Raw genomic sequence first — 18,569 nt, 5'->3', positions numbered from 1 at the left:
AGGGAGAGTGATCCTGGGACCGCGGCGTTAACTATCTACACTACCAAGAATTTACCCACGTTTTTTTTGGTACATTTCTACCGTCGTACATATCAGTACTGTTCGGCAAGACTGAAAACTTGTAATTTTATACTTTCTATTAATTCAGTACTGTTTATCATTATACAAAAACGGTACAATTACTAATTCTATAAATTCAGTACTGATTTTTCAGTACTGTTACAATACTGATTTTTTCATTACTGTTTCAATACTGATTTCGTCAGTATTGTTTCAGTACTGATTTCGTCAATACTGTTTCAGTACTGATTTCGTCAGTACTGTTTCAGTACTGATTTTGTCAGTACTAGTTCATTACTGACTTTGTCATTAATTTTTGTACTGTAAGTGTACCGATTTTATTAGTATTATTATTGTAATGATTTTATCATTCACTGTTTTAGTAAATACTTTCTTTTTAGTGCGCACCTGTAGTTGTTTCTTTAGGTGTAGTTGTAGCAGTAGATTTGGTGTTGTAAATCTATTTATTACATTGGTAGCAATGAATTACATTGATTTCCCAGTCAAATAAAAACCGATAATTTCACATGTGAAATAAACGTGGTTATTTCACTCTCTGACGTCATACAACAATAGGCGTTGTCAAGAAGTCGATAACGTCGGATCAAAACAAATTGTGAATGCGTAGAAAAAAGATATAGTTCCTTACATTTTCTACATTAATTTCATTAAAAAAAGCCATTTGCCAATGTAATAAAAAGAATAACTAATCAAAGAATTCAAATATCGAAAAATATTCAACTCGTGACCGAACAACACTGATAATTAACTCATGCGCTACGCGCATTCGTGAATTAATGTGTTGTTCGGTCACTCGTTGAATATTTTTCTCTATTTGAATTCTTGATTAGTTATTCTATAATTAATGTTAATGCATGTTGTTTCAAAACATATTGGGAACTGAAAACATAAGCTAGGTACGTATAGTATGGTACATATTGTGACATGTTTGTGACTCTTTTTTATTTATTTTTTTTATATTTTGTATCTTGTGTAGACATCTCTGATTCAGTGTTGGTCTCTATCATAACAGAAATTTTAACACATGTGCATCTGAGTACAATTGGTATCCAAATATAGGTTTGATAATTCTGTGATAATATTATTATTATCCTTGTTAGCTGGTTACATATCAAAACTTACCGTTTTTCTCCTCGACTGGAGCAGAATTTTTTAGGGAAGTGAAAATGACTAAGGAAAAGTATCAAGCTTACTTTCGTCTATCGAAAAAAGTATTGAAGTGAAGGGAAAAACAACAGAAATGAAGTAAGATAAGCATTTTATCGGATTTTCTCAAAGGAATTGTTTACCCTTTAGGAGTACACTCACGGTTTTTTGTGGAGTTCGTGTTGTTTTTTCATGTATTTTTTAAACTGTTATCTTAAATGTTTTATGATTCTTTGTTTACTCCTTGATTTTGATAGTGAATGTCTTTCTGTGTATAAAAAAAAATACGCACTCGACAACAGAGAGATTCACAGTGTGGTTCGAGGCTGATATTTTACAATATCAATGTGTATCAAAGCGCACAATTTATACATAATCTTCAATACTGTTCATTTTTGGTATTTTCCTATTGCTTAAAACAATGTTGCCATTAATGCTTTCATATGTTAATATGTTAGGCAATGTATTATAATTAACACAAAACAATGTCTCATTTACTATTTTTAATTATAACTGGAATTTCTTTTATTTATCATAACCATTGGCATTGTTTTAATATAATAATCTTTTATTTCATATAAACATATGAAGTTTGTGACAAAAATCTCAATCATTTTCATGCCCCTTGCTTATTTTATGACCCTTTAAGGTTCATGAATAAAACAATCAAAGAAACACTTAATTTTGCTTATTATCCTTGTTTAGCTGGTTACATATCAAAACTTACCGTTTTTCTCTTCGACTGGAGCAGAATTTTTTAGGGAAGTGAAAATGACTAAGGAAAAGTATCAAAATAGTCCTTTAAAAACTTCCATTTGTTGTAATTTTGCTTGTATCATGTTTTATTGCTCTTCCCCTCTGCAATCTTTTCTTTGGAATGCTTCGTAGAATGTCAGTTTCCTGGCTCAATTCAGTCCCGCATATGATATGTCTTGCTACATGTAGAGTGGTAATTCCAGGGGACACTTTAGTTCTAATATGAGCCCATTATAAGCATCAATCTTTTATGTTGTGGTACTTGTACGAAACTCAGGATTAAATGGTTCATGATTAAATGTTGTTTTTTTCTGATTAATATTAATACATCCTTCTGTATATATGTCTTTAATTTTAACATCGAACGTTCCCATTTCAGCTCCTGTCTTCTATGCTGTTAATCAGTCTGAGGAAAGAAAATGAAATGACTTGATGAAGGCTATTATAAACTTTCTTATGTTTCCTAATTTCTGTGTTATGTAAAAAGAAAAAGAATGCACAACCATGAAAGGGAATGGTCATCAAAATGTTCTTATTACTTTGGATACTACATGTATATATATAATCAATCAAAGTTGAAATTTATTCCTAAATTTAAAAAAAAAGGATAATATGATAATTTAATTCATCATCCCCAAAGTATTAGTGTTTGCCAGTGACAAGTTTTTCATGCACATGTAGCTTTTACCATCAGTTTAGTCTAATTATGTGCTCTTTATGATAAGATTCGTGAAACAACAACAAAAGGACATTTAAATAAATATACTCATTACTTTAAACAAAAGTACATTAATGTTTAATAGATTGAAGTAGAAATTCAATTAAATTGATAATTGAAAGTACATATGAAGCACTCAGAAACGTATCCGATTCCCCTAAACGTGTCCATGTGACGTCAATGATCTGATAAACTTGTCAAGTTGCAAGGCGCCAAAATGTGTTCTGTTTATGAACGTCCAATTCTGTATTTTTAAAGCACAGAAACCACTTCTACGGGAAGCCGGTCGTGCAATACCCTCACAGTCATACATTTTCTAAAAAGACATTTAGGCATCACCGGATAATATTAGATCAATAGAATTTACTTAATATTAAACGATGATTTAAACTTTACAAAACTTATTACATGCAATGTTTATATTGGTTTTTTTTCTAAATACGCATGACATATTTGCCACTGGATAGTAAGCAATCAACAATCAACAGTCAATAGTGTTGCAAATTTAGCTTGCAATTATGCTTATTATGAATAACCGATGTTGAACAAACTAAGGCTTATTAATGACCACTTTTTTAACAGTGAAGCACCGGGAAAACATTACAATATAAAATGTATTAGTTTTCTTAATTGTAAAGTACCTCCATCTACACTTAATAATAATTATATTGATAATAAAAAGGTTATGTTCAAGTTACCACATAAATCAGGTTTTGAGTTTTTCAGGTGATATCACAGAAAAAGGAGAGCGAAAAAGTTCTCCCGTTCACTGTTGACCTTACAGTGTTTTGAGAAGTTAATCTAAAACAGGTAAGTCATTTTTTGGCATTGCATGGGAAAATTTGTGGATATCCACGTGCATTTTTGTTAAACAATCTGGCTGTAGTGGGTCCGTGTATATTTGCGTCCATTCGTTTTTCGTTTTGAAATATCAAAAACAAAAAACAAAAAACGAAAGTGTTTTCATTTTTCGTTTTTGAGTTTTCATTTTTCGTTTTTGATTTCTTAAAAACCAAAATGAAAAACAAAAGTGTTTTCGTTTTTCATTTTTGATTTCTCGAAAACCAAAACGGAAAACGGAAGTCTTTTCATTTTTCGTTTTTGATTTTTCAAAAACCAAAATGAATATCATAAGTGTTTTTGTTTTTCGTTTTTGATTTCTCTAAACAAGAAAAGAATCAACATTTGCATTCGATTTCTGCATTTTGCTCTATTTAATTCTCGTTTTACGTTATACAATGTTTTCCTTTTTTTTTATCTTTCCTTTTTCATAGCCATTCATACCCCGGTGTAATTACTACTTAATGTAGACAAAATAGACCGCCTGACTTATGATTTGAAAGGTGATTAATGAATCAAAGACTTTCAAATTTCCTTGTTTTTATCTATAAAAAAATATAAAATTATTATATTTAAATATAAAATGAATCATAAATTTGAATAATACAATGAGATATTATATAGATGGTGAAAATTAAACCGGATTAATTACAACATCACATTAACAAGGGAGGTTACTACTTATCTAATAGGAAAACAAGTCCTGTCATTAAAGTATGCACAGCGGTTATCCAGATCAATTGTATTTTTTAATTCGGAGATAATGTCGACGAATGGAAAAGACATTATCAATCTGAACAATAAGGATGCATGATCTTTACTTTTAAGTTTGAAAGGTTGGTTATGTAAGATTATTAGAATTGCATGATGACTGAGGCCAATCAGCCAATATTAGACATATTACACGAACATTCAAGACGGTAATATGTATACGTTATTTAGATTATTAAAAAAAAAAGGTCCCACTCCAAGTCGTCGTTTAGTAGGCCATCTAATGAGTCACTAGGAAACAGTCCAAAAGAAGATGTCTATCACGATGCTCGACACATTATTGTACTTCTCGCCTTACTTGATTTTATCAAAATATAAAATATGTGATAAAATTGCTACGACTTCGTAAATCACAAAACATAAGGTTGTGAGACTTATTGAGTTTGATCAGTTTCTTATTATTTTGCCTCAGTAATTGGTGGTTTATTTTGTTGGTTTCGACTTTGCGTGATTGCAATAAAGATATTTTGATAATCATTCATAACCGTGAACTTGTTTAACCATTTTTTTAAAGCAGTAAAGTATCGAAACCTAATTGTTGGCAGCAGGTAAGGTCAAAATCTAAAATTGGTCTGCACATTGAAAATTGAAGATGACGTTATATATTGTAACAATGTTTTACATATTCCCCTGAAATCAAAATACTATACTAAGTGCTATATGTTTCTGTTGAAGGCATTGTAATACAAAATTGCCAAGGGTTAGAACCTAGTTCTCAATATCTTTTTTTTTCACTCACAGGGCCCAACATGTGTTTTTCATACATTTATCATACTTGAAATGTAATATTAAAAAGTTTAAATTATATATTTTAAAATATCTTTTTTGAATTTTAGTTCATTTATATGTTTCGCAGTTAGTGTGACGCCAATTTTCACTGAACTAGTACACATTTTTGTTTATGTGCAAGCTGAAGCCCGCCTCCGGGTGCGGGATTTTCTCGCTGTGTTGAAAACCAATTGGTGGCCTTGGTCTGTTTTTGACTCATTGGTCGGATTGTTGTCTCTTTGACACGTTCCCAATTTCAATTCTCAATTTTTTTTAACAATTTTACACATAAATTTCCATAAACTCAAAATGCTACTCAGCGTTACATGTTGCATGCATGATGTTGAAGATACAAATTTGCTTTTACATGTTTTTGTAAAATTTTGCATCGAAGGCCGTTGATAGGCAAAATGAATTATTGTCAGAAAGACAATAAATAGTTTTACTTTAACACAATTTTTGTTTTGGTTAATGATGACCTTCTTATTCGTTTTAGGAATAAATACTAAAAAGCAAAAATTTGCCTTAGGCGTTTATAAGTTGGTGGTACGTTTAAAATTTAGCGATCATAATAATAATATAATTATTGTAAAACCCTAAGTAAACTTTAAGATTGAAAAACTTTTTGTAAATGGCCCTGGTTTGAAACAAATCAAGGGGTAATCGGCTCTACCCTTTTTAAATGTTTTTGACTTTTACATCGGCAGGCGACGCTAACCAAAATGAAATAATGTGTATCCGAAAGACAATAGATATAAGAAGATGTGGTATGAGTGCCAATGAGACAACTCTCCATCCAAGTCAAGATTTATAAAAGTAAACCATAATACATATAATAGCTTCACTATGTTTATATCTATTTTATAGAGTTGTGGTTTGATTAAATATTTTATTTTTGTTTATTCGATAAATACTTAAACGTTGCCAAAATCTTTCCAAAATTTTCCGGTTTGGACTATCTGCAGACTCTTTAGGCGTTTATAGTTTTGTAATCTGTTTAAGAATTACCCAATAATTTGTTAGAACCTTAGAGAACATACATTGGGTTGCGATACGTGTACTTAGAATTTAGTTAAAGATTGGTATACTTTTAAATAGAGGCTCTAAAGAGCCCGTGTCGCTCACCTTGGTCTATGTGCATATTCAACAAAGGACATACATAGAAGACGAGAATAGAATGCATGACAAACATCTTTGTTTTGTTGATCTTTTATTGCTGATCATTTGGTCTGCATAGTTTCTCTCTATCTTCTCTGGTTTTTGCTCAAAACACAAAAGAGGGTATGCAAGTGACTTGTTAGTAGATCTTGCCTTATCGGTCATTTTTGTGATTTAAAGTTTCTATTTGTCTATTTTAATTTTTATCGTGTAAAGCAAAACATGATAAAAATCGTCATTAAAGGGCAATAATTCCAAGGAGACGTCGGACGATTTCCTCAATATTGTGTTAATTGTAGATCTTGTGTTGCTGATCATTTTTGCTTACTAAAGTTTCTATCTTTCTATTATAATTTTCAAGATATACATTTGTAAGGCAAATACGCAAGTAAATGATGGGGAAAATATTTCAAAAAATACCATCCGGAAAATATTGAAAGAGACGTGTGTAAAAATTTGGATCAACTGACCAAGAATTCAGAAGGGAAGCTCCGCACTTATGTAAAATTTAAGAATAATTATGGTTTCGAAAAGTATCTAAATATCATGAACAATTTTGAGCTTAGGATTTAAGGTGTCATCTCATCACTTGCAGATTGAAATAGGACGATACCAGGGTACTCCCGGCCTCCACACCTAAGACTACTAGTATGTCATCAGTGTAACTCTGGTAATATTGAAGATGAAGTTCATTTTCTCTTTTATTGCACAAAATATAACGAAGACAGACACCATTTATATCACATTATTTTGGAATCATGTCCCAATTTCATTAACTTAAATTCCCCAAAAAAATTGCTATGGCTGCTGTCTTGTGAGAACTCGCCTGTATTAAAAGAGTTGTGTATATTCCTGGTGAAACACTGCAAATAGCAGATTTATATGACATGTTTCGCATAATTAGCAATAATTTTTGTTGTTATTTAAAATAATATTTGTTAATTGATTGGATTCAGTTTCTCTATTTATTTTGTTCATCTGCTTCTGACACGGGGAGGATTGCTGTTATTGCCTATCGCAATCAACAGTATATCTTAGAGCACCGTCCCTTGGTGTCTCCTGTAGATGAACAAATTTTCCATCTTTAAAGATAATAATTTAAGTATGTTCAAACTTTATTAATATTTTTTTTCTTTAATTTTTAATTTCAATTTTATTTATATATTTTTTATTTGTGCACTGCTAGACATAGAAATAATAATAGCAATAAGGAAGGAAGGGAAAAAAATACTCAAGAGTACTTTTAATGTATTTTTTGTTTTGTTATTAATGCTATTTTCATTTGTCTATTATAATATCTGTCACGTTATATACTGTACAAGGTCTCATATTTGTTGCTTATATTATCATAATTGTTAATGGTAAATGCGCCCTGTTGGACCCTGATTGGAATAATAAAAATATTTGATTTGATTTGATATAATTGCCAATGAGACCAACTATCCGCCAAGGTTCAAATAAAGTTGATATAAGCAATTAAAGGTACTAACCATAAGGCCTCTAACAGTAAGAAAAACCCATACCATATAGTAGGCTATAAAAAGCCCCAAAATGAAAAATATGAAACAATTCGGTTGAGAAAACTAACGGCCTAATTTTTAACAAAACAATTAACGAAAATCAAACACGACAGACAAGAACCAACGACAACCACTGTACTACAGGCTCCTGGTTTGAGACAGGTACATACAGAATGTGGTCCAATATCCAAAATCTAAATACATTTGTACAAGGTTAGATTCAGCTAGTACCAAGAATTTAATCTACTAGTATTTATCAATGGACAATAACAGGTAAGTTTGTCAAGGGGTTAGCTTCATAAAAAATTATATATACATATATAGCATTCTGAAAATCAATTTATATGGAATAAAAACAAACCTACCACCAAGTTCTCAAAAATCTTTACAGAGGAAATGAAAAAAAAGACAATTCACAAAATATTATTCATCATTAATACAATATCTTTTAAAAAAATCCATAAAACTTAGTACCTTTAATTATTTTTTAAAAAGATCTAATATTGAATAGAAAATATCAAACTATAATACTGATACATAATTTCTTATATAAAATTAAAATTTAATGCGCTATCTATTTTTAACTGTAAATCTACTTACACTTTCTATTAAGTGTGCAATACAACTCTGAATTTTGATTGTGATCAAATATATGACATATCATAGGTTTCCGACACAGAATGAATGTGGTCTAAGAACTTAAAAAATGAAATTGGATATTCACCTATCATGATCCAATACCCAAAATTCAAATACAGGTGTAGATTAAGCAATTAAAAGACCCCTTGAATTCATTTTTTTTTAAATCAAACTAAAATTGATTATGAACGCGTTGGACATTAATGTGGGCCAATTTGAAAACCGGGCCCAAAATCAAAAATCAAAATACATGGTTAGATTCACCATAGCAAAGAACCTTAAAAATCTTTTTTTTTGTTAAAATCAAGCAAAGTTTAATTTTGGACCCTTTGGACCTTCATGTGGACCAAATTGAAAACGGACCTCAAAAAAAAAGAATCTATAAATACACGGTTAGATTATGCATATAAAAAAACCCAAGAATTTAAGACTTTGAATTAAACCCCATTGAAATTGGTCAAGAAATGAGCAAGTATGCAAAGTATAATAAAAGTATTGTTTTGAGCCCTGTTTCCTAAAACGATTCATTTTAGACTTACTTATACTTAATTTATTGTCCGGAAACCAGAAAATCCTAATTTTTTAGTCCGTAATTCTTGAACGTTTTGGGTCATAACCCCCAAAATCAGTCACAACATTCCTCATGAAGTATGGAACCATGTGGTACAAATTCATAGAGATTCATACACTTATAATTAAGTTATTGTCCTGAAACAAGAAAAACGCTTGTTATATTGGTCCTTAATTCCTACAAAGATGGGACAATAACCCTCAAAATCAATTAAAACCTTCCTTTTGTGGTACAAAACCATGTGGTACAATTTAATAAAGATCCATACACTTACATGTATACTCAAGTTATTATTTGGAAACCAAATGTCTTCGGAAGACGACGACAAACGTAATACCATTATACGACCGCAAAATCACCCTTTTATGCAAGGTTGTGCCTGCGGTGGTAACAAATGATGGCTTTTTAATGTCCAGTGGCAAATTAATTGCATATTCAGGACGATAACATGTTATTTTAATATGAATTATTAACCTGCTTTGTATTAGATCGACACACTGAGCCGGACATGCTAGTTCGCGATGCTATAGTTCGCAGGAAGACATGTCATGCTACGCGGATTCATTATTTTGACTCGGAGCCGACCAGTCTCTGATTTTACTTATTAATGCCACGTGCTCTGATGAGAAGCAGCACACACCAATTTTAAAATCTTTGGTTTGACCAGACCGAAGTTCCCATACCCTCCGTAATTTTATGTACATCTTCACATTACAGGTTGCAACACTATGCAATGTCATTGGGTTCCAAAAAACGTTTAGAAAATGATGTCAATGTTCTTTCCCATAGGATTCCAACATTAAAAGAGTTGAGGCATTGAAGGCCAAATAAATTTGCATATTTCACATTCTTGCGGGTCGAATTGTAATCAGACGGCCATTGTAGAGTTCCAAGAAGTTTATAAATTAATTTAATACAAAGGCAAACTTTAACGAAAAGTTTCATTGGTGAAATTAAGGCGGCAATACAAATAATTATTATGATAACAACAACAAACATGACTTTCGTTCGGAGTAACATGACCAAATCCCTGTTCAATCAATCAATCAATCAATCAATCAATCAATCAATCAATCAATCAATCAATCAATCAATCAATCAATCAATCAATCAATGTATCCAAGTTGTAGTTATTGCATGAATACTGTCTTAATTTCAATATTTGTTTTGTTTTTTACCCTCTTATTTTCTCGATCATTTATTACCGAAGTAACTATTAACCATTGTTTTACGTGGTTTCATGTGAAAGACAACTGTGTTCTTATGAACTGATTTTTACACCACCCAGGTTTGAATTGGGGAGTATCACTCGAATATATTGGCCTGTTTGAAGTCAGGAGCCTTTAATTATCACGGCTGTCTATCGGTATATCGAGATAAATTATCGTGAAAGAATATCTTGCAAGCATTGCGATCGGATCGTGAAAGATCTGGTATTGGATCGTGAATGTAATTACTTGAAATTTTACTTCAAAATTTGTGAAAAATCTGTTGTATTTTAAAAATGCGGAACAAGTCCGAACAAAAAATAATGGCAGTCAAAATGATTCAACTTTCTCAATAATACTGTGCAATAAGATAAATAAAATATGCTGTACTTTATGTGAAAACACAAAAGGCGCAACACAAGTATATGGAATTCATTATAAAAAAAGAGCACGTTTTGTACCTATAATGAATACATTCCAATATATAATGATATATTTGAAAGTTAATCTTTGGTGTGACAGATAATACAGTAAAATAAAAGTGTTTTTCATTGAAACCGTTCCTAGCTTTAGGTTGGCCTTGAGCTTCTTAAAACACGCCGTAAAGTTCATAGACTCAGTACATACCTGTACAAAATAAAAAATCATCTTGTCCCAGATTATCTACATTATTCCATCATAACACCGAAAACTATAACTTTAGACGACATGCCAACTTGATATTTATCAGGTCAAGAACAGTAGCATACCATAATTCATTTCTTCTAGCTACGATTAGAGACTGGAAGAGCTTGTCAACTGAACTAATTTCAGCAACATCTTTGGCGAGTTTCAAAAGGTTGTCAAAGAAGATGCTCAATTTGTGTAGTAAAACAATATATTCATGAGGGCATGGTTATGAGAAAAAGATTCATACTAGATTACGCTTAGGGCTTAGTGCTCTTAATGACCACTTGTACAAATATAATCTTACATTGAATAGGTTTTGCTAAAGGACATTTGCGCTTTTAACTTTGATACACCTGAACAAAATAGACAAGATATTTGCGCTTTTTACCTATAACAGTTGTATACCTGTAATCTTTGAAATTTACCCAAGTCGTGGAAAGATGTTCACATATTCATTGAAAGTTCATCCGAACAAACGAGAAATTCAGAAAAAAAAATATTCGGGTAAACCAGACATATCATAAAGAATATAGTATACGTTTCTGGGGTCGCATTAGATTTGCGCGCATTTGGGGATTAATTTCTGTTTACGTTTGCGCACAGCCTTTCCTTACATTTGCGAATATTTTAAAGTAAATAGCATTCTGTTTCAATAATTCAGTTTGTAAAATTTCACCAAGACACACAGATGGAGTTTCGTTTGTAAAAAACAAATGAGGGGGTGGGGGGCGGATTTGTGTACGATGGAATTACTTTCCGTATAGACAGAACACTTAGACACTTAAGTCAGGTGATATTTCATACAGATGCATCGTAAATAATTGCAAAAGGTATTTCACCGGATTCCCATTTTCCTCTAAGTCTTTGGGCATTTAACACTAAATAAATGTAAGAACCATTTGAATCATTAAAATGAAATTACATTTTTCAAAGAAAAGTTGTTTAGTCATTCGAATTAGCAAAAACATTTAGTTTGTTTACATATTTAATGTCATTGGAATGTCGAGGAGCAATCTGCCATTTGTAGTTTTGTATGAACGGTTTACTTTTAAACCTTGATTTTTCTCAGATACTAATCATTATGTTGAACCATTTTGACAGACAATTTTAGTTTTTTGTGAATTTCTTCGTATAATTCATTATTTTAGATTAGTAATTGACCTCGCATATGTCTTCTCGATAAGATTGAATTCACGTTACTATATCAGAGCTTTCACGATCCAATCGTAATACTTGACCACCGTTAGGCATTCTTTCACGATCTTTTTTCTCGATATATCGAATGACACCCGTGATTCTGTTGTTGTCTTCGGTAGCTGTATGACATATACACATAATATGTTTTTTTTCAATTATTGTTTATCATAAATTTAAGGGGCCACCATTAATGAAATTATATTATTTTGCACAGGGGGGAAGTGGGGGATAGACAGGTTTTGAAAATGAAAAGTATAACCTGGTGTAAATAAAAAAAGCAGGCACAAGATTATGAAAGAAGAGTGACGCTACAGTGCCAACAGGTGAAATGTACTGTTGTTTCCCCCCGCCTAACCCTCCTGATAAAGATAAAACCAGAAAAGTGCTTTGGACGCAATAAATTAATAAAATTTTTACATTTTGTCACCAGGAAGCAAAGAATTTAAGTAACCATATGCTGACAAATTATTGAAGCTCACGTTTTAATTGATAGTCATAAAAGTAAAGAGAAAACGTATGAATACCAATAACAATCTATTGGAGACAAAAAAAAAACGTTGGTATAGGCAACTAACTACTAGTATGGGGGTCTGGATTGGGGTCATTCATTTCTGTATTCTTTAATGTTTAAAGCCATTTTTCTCTAATCATTATACTTTTTGCCAATTATTCTCTATTCTTTATATTCTAACAGTGCATTATTCTCTTTTCTTTATTTTTTTATTCATTTTCTCTATTCTTTATATTTTTGCCCATTATTCTCTATTCCGTAACCCCCCTTCCACACCCTCTAGTATATGTCACCATATAGCCTTCACAAATGAGTAAAAGTCATCACGAATAGGCCGTAAATGGCAAAATGATTGAATGCTAATCCCCATTTTGAATTGTAAACTTTCGGAAATTTGTTTTTCAATCAAACGATCTTAATAATAAAATATAATCAGATTATTGTCCTGAATGTTCGTGTAATAGAACTAATACTGACAGAGGGACCTAGGTCATCAGTTCTAATCATCTAAGATAACTAACCTTTCAGAACAGAAAAAGTAAAGATCATGCATCTTTATTGTTCAGATTGATAAAGTGTTTTCCATTCGTCGGCATTATCTCCGATTTGAATACTATTGATCTGATAACCGCTGTTCATACTTAACGACAGGGCTAGTTTTCTTATCAGATAAGTAGTAACCTCTCTTGTTAATGTGATGTTGTAATATAATCAATCGTATTTTTACCACCTTTAAATAGTATTTCATTGTATTATTTACATTTGTGATTCATTTGATATTTAAATATAATAATAATTTTATATTTTATTATAAATAAAAACAAGGATATTTGAAAGTCTTTGATTCATTAATCACCTTTCAAATCATAAGTCAGGCGGTCTATTTTGTCTACATTAAATAATAATTACACCGGGGTATGAATGGCTATGAAAAAGGAAATGAAAACATTGTATAACGTAAAACGAGAATTAAATAGAGCAAAATGCAGAAATAGAGAAATAGAGAAATCAAAAACGAAAAACAAAAACACTTATGATATTCATTTTGGTTTTTGAAAAATCAAAAACGAAAAATGAAAAGACTTCCGTTTTCCGTTTTTGTTTTCGGGAAATCAAAAATGAAAAACGAAAACACTTTTGTTTTTCATTTTGGTTTTTAAGAAATCAAAAACGAAAAATGAAAACACTTTCGTTTTTTGTTTTTTGTTTTTGATATTTCAAAACGAAAAACGAATGGACGCAAATATACACGGACCGTAGTGGCATTTCAAATACTAATGCTTATATGACCACTTTACTGGACATTAAGTAGCAAACACGTGGGGTATTAAGCACGTGGATAACCTAGAAGTTGTGTTGTTAATAATTTTCTTTCTATTCCGTAAAACCATGATTATTAAATAGGGGTATAGGAACAATAAAAAAAGACCGGAGGTTGCAACATTGAATGAGGGTCACAATTACGGAATAGGAAATAATAGGCAAAGCAGTATAAGAACTCTTACAAAAACTGTTATAAAAGGCCCGACGTAAAGACTTAAGTATTACAAAACTGACATATATAACATCTTGTTTGAACGAACCCATCACTCGTTGTGAAGTTGAGGAAGCGGTGAGCAGATTGAAATTAAGAAAGGCAGCTGGCATAGACATTATCCCAGCAGAAGTTTTAAAAAACAAAACCTGTAATCGATATGTTACAAATGATAATAATTTTTTTGTTTTGAAAATGATGTTTAGCCACTTGAGTGGAAACAAGGAATTATAAATCCAATAGTGAAACCAAATAGTACAGACTTTCGTGTTCCTTTGTCATATCGTGGGATAACACTTTTGTCAGTGCCATGTGACATTCTTAATCGTAGGTTTGGAGATTGGATAGAAGATTCGGGTGTACTGGTTGATGAACAATGTGGATTTCATAGAAAACGAAGCTGCCTAGTATATATAGTTTGTACTCTATCATCAATGACAATTAATTGTCACCGTCTTTCAACCTAAGAAGGCGTTCGACAATGTGAATCGGGACTGTTTATGGTTCAAATTACAAATGTTTGGTGTTAACGGAAAAATCTTAAATGCTGTTAAATCTTTGTATGACTACACAACATGTTCTGTGCGTGTTAACAACGTCTTTACATCAATGTTTCCGGTTTCATGTGGAGTGAAACAAGGGTGTTTGATTTCTCCGACGCTTTTTGCTCTGTATATCAATGAAAGCTACAGAAATTAAGTCTTTAAATAAGGGTATTGATATTGATAGTATAAATGTAAGCATCTTACTATATGCAGACGATATCGTTTTACTAGGTCCAAATAAGGCTAGTTTACAATGTATGCTTGATTGTGTTAATGCATGGTGCCATAAATGGAGATTAATTGTAGTAAATCAAATGTCATACATTTTAGGCCTAGCTCCGTTCAGCGTTCTACTTTCAATTTTTTCTGTGGTAGTCATAGTTTAGTCTATGTAGACTCATACAAATATTTAGGTATATGGTTTACTGAACATGTAACATGGAATAAAGCCGTTAAAGAACTCTCTAAATCTGCCAGTCGAGCTTTGAGCTGTTTGACTGTGAAATTTTACGCTTGTGGTGGTAAGACGTATCAAGTGTTCACAAAACTGTATGAAAGTTTGATACAACCAATATTGTTATATGGTGCGTCGATATGGGGACTTAGGGAACAGACTCATTAATAACGTTCAAAACAGGGCTAGTAAAATATTCCTTGGAGTGACTCAATTGACTAGCAATACCGCAGTACAGGGTGATTTAGGATGGCTGTTTAGTTTAGTCATGCTAAACAAAGATTGGAAGTTTTAAGATTCTTTTATAAACTTGAAAATTCAGATAATTCTCGTATTTTGTATAAGATACATCTATGGTCGAAACGAAAACGTAGATCCTGGAACTTTAATGTGGTTAAATTATTTCTCAACATGTCTGTAGAATACTTAATGCAGCCTGGAATTAGCAAAGAACTATTTTTTAAAGTGATTAAAAGTAAATTACGAATATTAGATGAACAGTTGTGGTTTACCAAACTTTGGAATGACAATTCGAATGTGAATGGAAACAAGTTGAGACTATATAGACGTTACAAGAAGGACCTTCAACCTGAACACTATATTATTAACGCAATGCTACGCCATTTGGTTATTTATGTAAACTTAGATGTGGAACTTTACCTTTGTCTGTCGAGACGGGTCGTTATATATAAAATATTAGAAGAAAGAATTTGTCCATTTTGTAATAATGCTATGAAAGATGAGATACACTTTTTGATTAATTGTGACATTTACAGTGACTTAAGGTTTAATTTGTTTCACAGAGCTATGGTAATTCTTTTTTTACAAAGTCAGATTTTCATCCACACGTGGATATCCTAGTAGTTGTGTTGTTAATAATTTTCTTTCTATTCCGTAAAACCATGATTATTAAATAGGGGTATAGGAACAATAAAAAAAGACCGGAGGTTGCAACATTGAATGAGGGTCACAATTACGGAATAGGAAATAATAGGCAAAGCAGTATAAGAACTCTTACAAAAACTGTTATAAAAGGCCCGACGTAAAGACTTAAGTATTACAAAACTGACATATATAACATCTTGTTTGAACGAACCCATCACTCGTTGTGAAGTTGAGGAAGCGGTGAGCAGATTGAAATTAAGAAAGGCAGCTGGCATAGACATTATCCCAGCAGAAGTTTTAAAAAACAAAACCTGTATCGATATGTTACAAATGATAATAATTTTTTGTTTTGAAAATGATGTTTAGCCACTTGAGTGGAAACAAGGAATTATAAATCCAATAGTGAAACCAAATAGTACAGACTTTCGTGTTCCTTTGTCATATCGTGGGATAACACTTTTGTCAGTGCCATGTGACATTCTTAATCGTAGGTTTGGAGATTGGATAGAAGATTCGGGTGTACTGGTTGATGAACAATGTGGATTTCATAGAAAACGAAGCTGCCTAGTATATATAGTTTGTACTCTATCATCAATGACAATTAATTGTCACGTCTTTCAACCTAAGAAGGCGTTCGACAATGTGAATCGGGACTGTTTATGGTTCAAATTACAAATGTTTGGTGTTAACGGAAAAATCTTAAATGCTGTTAAATCTTTGTATGACTACACAACATGTTCTGTGCGTGTTAACAACGTCTTTACATCAATGTTTCCGGTTTCATGTGGAGTGAAACAAGGGTGTTTGATTTCTCCGACGCTTTTTGCTCTGTATATCAATGAAAGCTACAGAAATTAAGTCTTTAAATAAGGGTATTGATATTGATAGTATAAATGTAAGCATCTTACTATATGCAGACGATATCGTTTTACTAGGTCCAAATAAGGCTAGTTTACAATGTATGCTTGATTGTGTTAATGCATGGTGCCATAAATGGAGATTAATTGTAGTAAATCAAATGTCATACATTTTAGGCCTAGCTCCGTTCAGCGTTCTACTTTCAATTTTTTCTGTGGTAGTCATAGTTTAGTCTATGTAGACTCATACAAATATTTAGGTATATGGTTTACTGAACATGTAACATGGAATAAAGCCGTTTAAGAACTCTCTAAATCTGCCAGTCGAGCTTTGAGCTGTTTGACTGTGAAATTTTACGCTTGTGGTGGTAAGACGTATCAAGTGTTCACAAAACTGTATGAAAGTTTGATACAACCAATATTGTTATATGGTGCGTCGATATGGGGACTTACGGAACAGACTCATTAATAACGTTCAAAACAGGGCTAGTAAAATATTCCTTGGAGTGACTCAATTGACTAGCAATACCGCAGTACAGGGTGATTTAGGATGGCTGTTTAGTTTAGTCATGCTAAACAAAGATTGGAAGTTTTAAGATTCTTTTATAAACTTGAAAATTCAGATAATTCTCGTATTTTGTATAAGATACATCTATGGTCGAAACGAAAACGTAGATCCTGGAACTTTAATGTGGTTAAATTATTTCTCAACATGTCTGTAGAATACTTAATGCAGCCTGGAATTAGCAAAGAACTATTTTTTAAAGTGATTAAAAGTAAATTACGAATATTAGATGAACAGTTGTGGTTTACCAAACTTTGGAATGACAATTCGAATGTGAATGGAAACAAGTTGAGACTATATAGACGTTACAAGAAGGACCTTCAACCTGAACACTATATTATTAACGCAATGCTACGCCATTTGGTTATTTATGTAAACTTAGATGTGGAACTTTACCTTTGTCTGTCGAGACGGGTCGTTATATATAAAATATTAGAAGAAAGAATTTGTCCATTTTGTAATAATGCTATGAAAGATGAGATACACTTTTTGATTAATTGTGACATTTACAGTGACTTAAGGTTTAATTTGTTTCACAGAGCTATGGTAATTCTTTTTTTACAAAGTCAGATTTTCATCAATTTGTATTTTTAATACAGAATGTCGAATTACAATACGAGCTATCAACCTTGGTGCATAATATGATAAGAAGACGTCGCGCACTGAAAAGCAATCTACACTCTTGATTGTATATTTCCGTAAAAGCCAAAGGTACATTTAATTTATTCATTTATCTAATTCATTTTATTCATGTTTTGTTTATTAACTATTTTACCGAGAGGCTTTAAAAATTAAAAAAAAAAAACCAAAATTATTTCAATTTATTCTTCGCAATTTGTTTATATAACCCCCTTAAAACATATTTTTTTTTATCAAATATCATTTATTTTTACTTAATTGTGTCATTTCTATTTTAAGTTATATTTTTTTTTTTATTTAATTAATGAAAAAATTGTGTAAAATTCGGATAATTTTAAACATTTTTGACATTTTACTACGTTTTACAATTTGTATTTATTAAATAGTTATATATTTGTATATATAGTGTCTCATAAGCCTGTCTAGGCTGGGTATTTGTCTTATTTTATTGTTATGCAATGTATTTTATATAACCTGTATAAAAATCTGTAGACAAGTATGTGACACTTTAATAAAATAAATTATTATTATTTTTAT

This window comes from Mytilus californianus, unplaced genomic scaffold (genome assembly GCF_021869535.1).
Source record: "Mytilus californianus isolate M0D057914Y unplaced genomic scaffold, xbMytCali1.0.p SCAF_2, whole genome shotgun sequence".
Taxonomy (NCBI): Eukaryota; Metazoa; Mollusca; class Bivalvia; order Mytilida; family Mytilidae; genus Mytilus; species Mytilus californianus.
Note: the sequence above shows the minus strand (reverse complement) of the source record.